Genomic DNA, 8,676 nt, shown 5'->3' with positions numbered 1-8,676 from the left:
CTGACAAGCTTTTAATCACATTTTAATAATGGCCAAAGCAAGTTGTGGTTACAGTCACATTGCTGTCTGTTGAGCCGCTTTATAAACCTTTCAACTTTTGGTTAATAAAGAACAGCAGTGAAAACTTTAAGCTGCCACCATCAGAGCTTCCTCTTCTGTACCCTAGATGTGACTATGGCAGCCTCTCTTACTAAGGGAAAAGAGGTGGGTTGAAAGTTAATTACACAGTGCCAGTTAAAGTAGAAGATGGATGGAAGTCTAGGATGTACTGCCAAGTGGTAGAGGGTAGTCCTGGCGTGATGCCACCTTTTACCTTATAACACCTGCTTCTGGGGACGAGGAGCAAATCTATGCAGTGGGGGGCAGGGAGAGAAGCCGTGAAGGTGGTGGCCTAAAAACTAGGTCAAGGCTGTATGATCATCAGTCGCAGACACCTTGGCAGTAGAGAAAGTTTGCAACTCTTAAAGTGCTGCTTTGCACATTCAGACACATGCATTTCTGAAAATGACTATCACTCCTGGTACCAAATCGCCTGCCTGCTGACTGCGTAATGGATAACCTTTATAATCCCAATCCTTTGTCAACACATTGGTTGACAAGGGCAGCGCTAGGCAGTGGGGGCAGATCCAGTTGAACAGTTCCTATCTTGGGCTTGTAGGTCAGATTTTCCGTTACAAACTGGTATCACTTTATCCATCTGAAAGTTTTGTAGAAACTTCTCCCAATGTAACAGAATTAGGATTAGCAAAAATTGCCATTCCCACCATGGAAATCATTCTTCTTAGTTTTCTAAGCACCAGTGGTCAGGTGAGAAGTGTGATTTGGGGTAGGTAGGGTCTGATGAGAGCCAATGTCTAGTAAAGGAAAGGTGGGTCCTCTAGAAATCTCTTAAGTGCTATCTAATAATAGTGACTTTGATCTCATTTTGGAGCGCTGACCCAGGATCTATGGTCCTCTGAGTTCATCGAACTATTTCCAAGTGAAACAGCTTTTGGCTCCAGTGGTATCTATATTCATGGGTAGGGAGTCTCCTTTTTTCAAGCCGTGCTTTAATTAGTTCTTTGCATATGCAAATAGGTTCTAAGTCACTTAAGCAGCATACTTGATAGAAATTTCCATTTTTGAACAAGGTCAGCTGGTACCTTCCAATTGTCCAGTGACTCCTGATTATAATGCAAACATTCACCCCCGCCCCATGATATTCCTCCAATTAAAGTTAGCTTTAGGCAATTGTTCTAAGTAGACTCTAAGCTGCTAAGAGAGACTGTCAGAGAGACCTTATTGAAAGAATATTTGGCTCATGGAAACATTTTGTTTAAAATTATTGTCCTTATTTTTTAATAAGACCTTTGCCTGTTGCTTCTAATCCTGAAATAGTCACCTCATGTTGTTTTGGCTGCCCTACATATGCACAGTAAGCTCACCCTAGCTCTGCTGTAAACATATCTGTTTTTTTGTACCAGTGTTAAGTATCATGGCTTCACCTAAGGAATCCTGGGAATTAGTTTGGTGAGGGTGCTGATAATTCAGTGTTAGATGGCCCTCACGTTTGCAGAACTACAGTTCCCTGGGAACGGGGAATGGCTATGGCTGTTGTTGTCATCTTGCAAAGAGTCTTTTAGCACCTTAAAGGTTAATCTGTGTTCATACATCTGATAAAGTGGATTCCAGTCCATGAAAGTTTATGCCATAATAATTTGGCTAAATGATTACAAAATTTAAAGGCTTGCAATCTAACAGCCATGATTTAAAAGGGAAAGGGGAAAGCAAAGGAAGCTAATTCACTTACCAGTTCTTGCAAGTTACTTAGCCTCAGCAGTATCACCTGATGTGGACAGGTGGGCCTTCCTGTCTTTAAGTAGAAATACACACCCACAACCCAGCTGCCCTTAGTCCCCTGGCTGATGGCAGAGGACAGAATATGCTTCAACTTCAGCTGGAGATGATTGTCCTTTTCTGGCAGGGAGAGGGCAAGCTAGTGCCTTGTATCTGCTGCCTGTCTGACCTTCCCCTTGCTGTGAGCTTCTTCCAAGGAGGCAAGAGGCCTGCCCATGGCCCATTAAACCAATTTAAGTCCTTGCCTTCAGTAGCAAGCCCAAATTGCCAAAGACATGATGCCATCGCCCAATGGTAAGTGCTTGGGAAACTGTTCAACTAAAATGAAAACTTTTTTTTTGTAATTTCCCCTTTCTTTTCATTTCATGTGTGCTATATGATGGCCTTGAGCAATAAAGTCATTAGGATTGTTGCTGAGACAACATTAGGAGTGTTGCAGAAAATGTTGCAGACACTTTCGCTATTGCCAGTTTGAGAGTGACTCAGAAGTGTTTTCTAGTATACATTGTAGTTTTGGAATCAGGGTAAGAGCTTCAACAAGCACAGAAGGAGGGAAGGAGTGACCAGCTGGAAGAAATGCCCTGCTGACCATCAGTTGCCAAATCATGCAACTGCTTTCTGGTGTGTCCATCTGCATATCCAGGCTTATTTGTTTTCCCACCTCTGGTACTATCTGATTTGAGTTTAGAAAAATATACACCTAATGAATTTATCTGGTGCAAAACTCAAAGGTGTTGCCAAATTTGCAGTGAGGATTTTTGCTTCTAGTGGGAATGTATTTTGCTTCTTTTATTCCTAGCTTGTGATGAGTTCAAACCAGTCCCTGGTTCAAAGAACTGTGGGATACAGTGTTATTAAGCAGATGCAAACAAGGTGTTAAAGGGCTTCATGAAAGTCAGTCAGAATTTTGCAGTCTGTTTTTGCATCTACTTACTTGGATTCTCTGAGGTCTCTGAAAAATTTCCATTGATTAAAGGATTTCTCTAGTGCCTAGCATCAGCTCAAATGCAGTCAGCAAGATTTTAGTGCTGGGAATTCCTGAATTAAAAGTTTAAAACTTGCAAATTACCAGTTATTAAAATACAGCAAAATCATTCAAAAATATTGTGACCATCATCAGCATTTTTGCATGATGAAAATGAGAGGTTGACTCGTCCTATAGGAGGTTTAGGTTTTGATTTTTGAAGTTCAAAAATTGAATTAGTCTCCACTTTAGGTTTAATCCAAAGTTGCTTGCAATGTGTAATATCCTGTGAAAGCAAAATACAGTGAATAATTTCTAAAGCAATCTCCTTGCACATCAAATTAAACTTTCCCTGTGTGCCCCTTGAGGCCCCTGCATAACTTGTTTTCATCTCAGCTCATCTTTGACTTCCGTGCTGATTCTCATCATTCCTTTTATTCTTCTCTTGCTGCTTTGCAACCATTTGCAGGCTGTTTGGAAATCTTGGGTTTTGCTCTTTTTCCACAAAAACAAATTTCCAGCGGTGTAGCCCTGTTAGTCTGTTGCAGCAAAAACAACAAACTTGTGGCAGCTTAAAGGCTTTCTGGTCTAATCACTATTAATTATTGTTATATTGAAATAATTATAATATAATAATGAGTGAACTCATTGCTCAAGTACGGATTCTTTGGTCGCCAAAAACAGCCCCATTCCTGCACAAAAGGGAGGCAGCAAGGGGACATCAAGGTTTTCGAGGGTACACAAAAAGGTACTGGTCTAGAGTTGCAAACCTAGGTACCCTCATTTTGGAAATAGACCCACTGAACGTGCCCTGCTGAACATACATAGAGCAGTGGAAACCTAAGCAATATGGGTATCTGTTTCTTGCTCCATCTAGGGATTTTGTATCTGTGGCTAGCTTAAAATCTCTGCCCTTAAATCCATAGATCCTTGGGCATTAGTCATCATTACTCTAAACTACCCTTTTCGATCTCCACAAGATGATTATGTTCTAGCTATAAAAATCGGTGTCTCAGGGGAGCTGAGGGTTTCATTACCCAGCAAACATTCTGATCTTTCTGTTCATTGTATCTGCGGGGTAGCGTAGCTTCCCCCACCCCCTGAAAAAATATTTTTCTAGTTTCTTTATTGTTAATGAATTATTACAAAGACCAACTGGTGGGGAGGGGAGAGTTCATTTTCTCAGGTACTGGAGTCTCAATCAAATGAATTTGAAAATGGGTTTTATGAATTGCCCTCAGGGTCAATGGCAAGGGAAGAGTGATGATTACAGATTTTAGACACATGGAAACCAATATTAAAAAAGGAAATAGTTTCCCACAAGAAAACAGTTCACAATATTAGCGTCTCCTGCTGTTAACCCTTTGGCTGTTCAGAGCTAGGCAACCTGCAGTGAGTAAGTTTTGTGACGTTCCTTACCCTAGATGGCTCTGTCTCTTGTAGATGGTGGAATAAGTGCTGTACATACTTAAAAGATGGAATTGGCTATAGCAGGATGTTGCAAGGGCCACCAGTTTAGATATCTTCAAAAGTGATTAAACAAATTCATGGAGGGTTAGGTTACCAGTAGCGTTATATATGATGGCTATATACCAGTGGTGGCGAACCTATGGCACGGGTGCCAGAGTGAGCCATGCAGAGCCCTCTCTGTTGGCACACGCCATCACACCAGCAATGCCATTGTTTGGGGTTTTCAAATTGGGCAGCCGCTTCCCCCCATGCCACCTCGTGAGTAAACTGCTCGCTCCCCGCTGGCAGCAGCTTAGAGGCAGTTTATCTCCCCAAAGCAGCTGTATTCCTGCCTCCCCGTCCCCCCCCCCCGAGATTGGTGGGATTTTTTGCAGCCAGCAGGTTGTAGTTTGTGTGATTGGTGGGTTTGTCAAGGGTTTTCGTTGACTGGTTGCTGCCTGTGATTCTTGAAACTGTGTTGTTTCTGCTCCAGAGAAAGTGTTTATAATGCTTGTGAGTGTTTTTCTCCCCCCCCCCCCCAAAAAAAAACAACACCTGTGATCCAAGCCACTCAAAAAAGCTCTGCTAGTCTTGGTAATCCCCCCAAAAAACTCTGGGCAATGCCCCCCCCAAAAGCTCAACAACTCGGGGCAGCCCCACCCCAGCTCATTTTATTATGGTATATTAATTATTATCCCATATTTAATTGCCATGTTGGCACTTTGTGATAAATTAGTAGGTTTGGGGTTGCAGTTTGGGTGCTCGGTCTCCAAAAGGTTCGCCACCACTGGTATATGCTATCTCCAGACTTCTGAATACCAGTTCCTGAGAAACTACATGGGAGAGGGCTGTTGCTCTCACATCCTGCTTGTGGGCTTTCCAATGGCATTTGGATGACCACTGTAGAAAACAGGATTCTAGTCTAGATAGCTCTTTGGTCTAATCCTGTCAGACTTTTCTTTTGAGCAACAACCTGCTCTTCATAGTCCTAGCCAGCCTAGTTCTTCCATCAACCTGCAGGGTGGAGACCAGTTGAGGATATTTCAAATATTTACTTTCTGGCCAGTTTGCTAAGAGGAACAACACTTACAGATCTCTAGCGACAGCTCTAGGAATATGTGCTTGGTGAAACAAATCCAGATTTATTTGTTTATTAAGAGTATTTTTATACCACTTTTCAGGAGGACCTCACAAAACTGCTTACATTAGGTTATTACAACAATAAGCACCATTAGAAAAGAAGAGAAAAGACAACGTGTTTTCTTAGGAAAAGCTCTCCTTGCTTCTTCTCCCTTCTCCCCAGGGCAAGATGGTTCTTCAGATAGACCCATCTTTCCCCACCTAAAATAAAATGTGGTTTGAATGTTAGTAGCCACATTCTTGTGCTCAAGAAACCAAGTGTTTTAATATTTATTTTATTAATTCAGGTTTTTTCTTGTTTTTTCTTTATTTGCCAAGCTATTAGTTTCCCTGGCTTGTTAGCCTGTTCAAATTGCTTCTGTTCCAAATATTTAATTTCCCATTGTGTTTCCTGATTTATTATCATTGAATATTGCGTTTGCAATAACTTCATGTCCTATTTCGCTATCTCTTTTCGTGGGGAATTTATTAATTCTTTTTCTTTTCTTTTGATTTCTTTTGATTTCTTGTTTTTTCGGCTCTTTTTATCTTTCTTTGGTACACACCTTACTGTATAAAAAAGCCCCGCATTACCACTTTACTCGCTTCCCAAAGCACCTGTTCTTTGCTTTTTTGATGCACTGTCAGCATAACCAGAAGCATTTTCTCTTTTATTTGTTTAATTTATTTTTAATTGACACCATTATAACACACTATTCTCTTTGCCTTATTTCCTTTTGATAATTTGGCAGAAAGATAGGGTGGACTCTGCTCCCTTAAAAGCTGCATGTTTTCTGCGCTGCATAAACGGAAGCACTGTGTTACGGCACCTGGTGTCCTATGAAGTGTGTGTTTTCCTTTGAAAGTACCCTAAGCATCAGCCACCTGTGGGTTCTTTGCTTCTAGCCTTTAATGCCTGACTCAGCTGAGCCATTGTTAAGCAGGTTGTAATAAATATAGCATGTCTCTGAGTTCTTTCTCCCTCCTCCCCACCAACAAAATAAACCTCTTTTTAAAAAAGATTTAAAAAAGATTGCCTTGAATTCCCTCACTGCTTGGGAGAGGGGTGTGTGTGCGGAACAGGATAGCGGAACAGAGGGTAGCAGGAGTTCTTCCATGACAGGCACGGCTGCTGCATTTCTGATGCTGCTCCTTTTAGAAGAGAGCTGGTTAGGGTTGCAATATTTATCACATTTCGCAGTGGCCCCTTTCTCCTTAAGGCAGGGATGGGGAACCAGTGGGCATCCAGATGTTGCTGGATTGACTGTGGTCAATAGCCAAAAGATGCTGGAAGACAACAACATCTGGAGTACCACTGCTTCCCCATTGCTGCCTTAAGTGATTGAGGAGTTTTGAAGCAAGATTCGCTTGAGAGTCAAACCTGGTTTTGCATCCCAAATAGGATTTGTGTTAGGTAGCTAAATGCTTCTCAAACCCCTACACTTGTGAATGTGTAGATTGTCCTTAGTCAGCGACTACAGCTGTCTTTCCCCTAGCCTCAGAGGAGGACAAAAATCCCAAGCACAGGCCAAGCAGGCTGTATCTCAGGCATCAGATAAAAGCCCGTCTTCGAAGATCCTTTTATAAATGTGTGCGCTCAGTTTCCTAATTAACAGAGTTCCAAGCTTGCTTTTCAAGTCTGTCTTTTCCCAGTAGTGCTGGATGTCAAAGTGTAAGTAAAGTTGTTGTGTGTGGAGTTTTTTTTTTAAAGGAACTTTTCCAGCAGTTCTTGATTCGGTATGACAGAGGGTAGCAGGAGTTCTTCCATGACAGGCACGGCTGCTGCATTTCTGATGCTGCTCCTTTTAGAAGAGAGCTGGTTAGGGTTGCAATATTTATCACATTTCGCAGTGGCTCCTGTTTTTGTTCTTCCTTGATACATCTGCCTTGCTGTTTGACTTTGGGAAACTCACTTACCCTCTTCATGCCATCTGTGAGGTGTCTGATAATAATACCTTCCATGCAGGGGTGCTGAGAAGCTTAATTAATGTTTTCAGAGCATGGCATGTGAGCGTTTATTTTTTAAGAAGCTCTGTGGAAGGTCAGCAAGTGATTGTCAGTAAAAGGATAGCATATGTCATGGTGTCCGATGCTCCCCTGTTTAAGAGTGGCTGCTAGAATGTGTCACCCAGCGAGTGTGGCTTAAAACGGGAAAACCTCCTTATGTGCCGCTTGGACTCTGAGCTGCTTCCGCAGTGGTTTGGGGGTGATAGTTGGAATTTGCACAAGACAATTTGAGCCCCTTGTTTCTTCTTAGAAACAGGAAACTAGAAGAGGAAAAATCAAATCTAGAACAGAGTCCTGCTTTGGACTTCTGTGATTCTAAAGTCACAAAAGGCTTTTCAGCGTGTTCCCATTTTCCTAAACTCCCTGGGACCTCTGAAGTTCCAGGGATCCCTGTTGGCACCTGTATGTTGATCCTGAACAGCGTTTCTCCCAGAAACATATGGATGATCCCTTTCTCTTTCTCTAAAAAAGAGCTGATGTCATTTGAGCATAATTTGAAAGAGGTCTCAGAGGAGCCAGAATGAGGTATCGAGGGAGCTGGTTCAATAGTACACCGTAACCTTACCTAGGTTAACATTTCCAGATTAGGGAGTCTTTTTTCTTAAGCATGAAAGAGAGAGCTATCTCTGGAGAAAATTCCGCACCAGATCCATGTGCACTTCCCTCCCTCTTCATTATTTTCTTAGCTGGGACAGAAAATTGCTTGCTCCTTATCAATGCTAAGGTCACATGCCCCCAATCTGTCAGTGTTATGGGCCTGGCCAATCAGAAGCTCTTAGCAGGACTGATGTAATGATGCAATGGACTGGTATTAAGCAAGCATTTCTCCAGGTTGGCTGATTGCAAGCGCTGCAGGGTGCAGGTGGGGTGCTCATCCAGAACAGAATGGTGCTACGGTTGGGCTGAGCAAGGCACTGGGTTGTGTGTGAATATATTTGCAGCAGGGGAAAGAGGTGCCGACTTTGCCTCTGCCTCCGTATTCTGCCGTCTGGCTGATTAGCTTAGAAATTCAAGCAGAGGAGATATCAGAAGACCTTTTGAAGTTAAATTGTCTGGGTTTGCCCTCTTGACTCTTGGGACTATCAGCCATAGGAGGGAGGCTGTCATTTCTGCATATCTCATTCTGCAATACTCTCGTTTTTTAATTTAACTCTTCAGTCGCTTTCAGTGCTGGTGTTTTTAGTTCTAGAACAGAAGATTTGTTTGGCACAGGGAGCTTTCCTGCAAGGAAACACCACAAACAGACTCATCTGGCTCTCTTAATAGGAACAAAGAGGTCACAAAGCTCATATAGACTAATC

At 42.3% G+C, this 8,676-nt stretch overlaps 1 long non-coding RNA gene across 1 annotated transcript in view; it reads left to right on the top strand.

Moving 5' to 3' along the window:
- Window positions 1-740: 740 nt before the first annotated feature.
- The window catches only part of LOC310755474, a 27,132-nt gene continuing 19,196 nt past the window's right edge, over window positions 741-8,676 (top strand). Inside the window, exon 1 of the long non-coding RNA XR_014544387.1 lies at window positions 741-1,019. This is a non-coding gene — a long non-coding RNA (uncharacterized lncRNA). The remainder of the gene's footprint in view (window positions 1,020-8,676) is intronic.

Source organism: Podarcis filfolensis (assembly GCF_964270895.1).
Source record: "Podarcis filfolensis genome assembly, chromosome: 2".
Taxonomy (NCBI): domain Eukaryota; kingdom Metazoa; phylum Chordata; class Lepidosauria; order Squamata; family Lacertidae; genus Podarcis; species Podarcis filfolensis.
The sequence above is the reverse complement of the archived record's forward strand: the minus strand, read 5'-3'. Positions and strand labels throughout refer to the sequence as shown.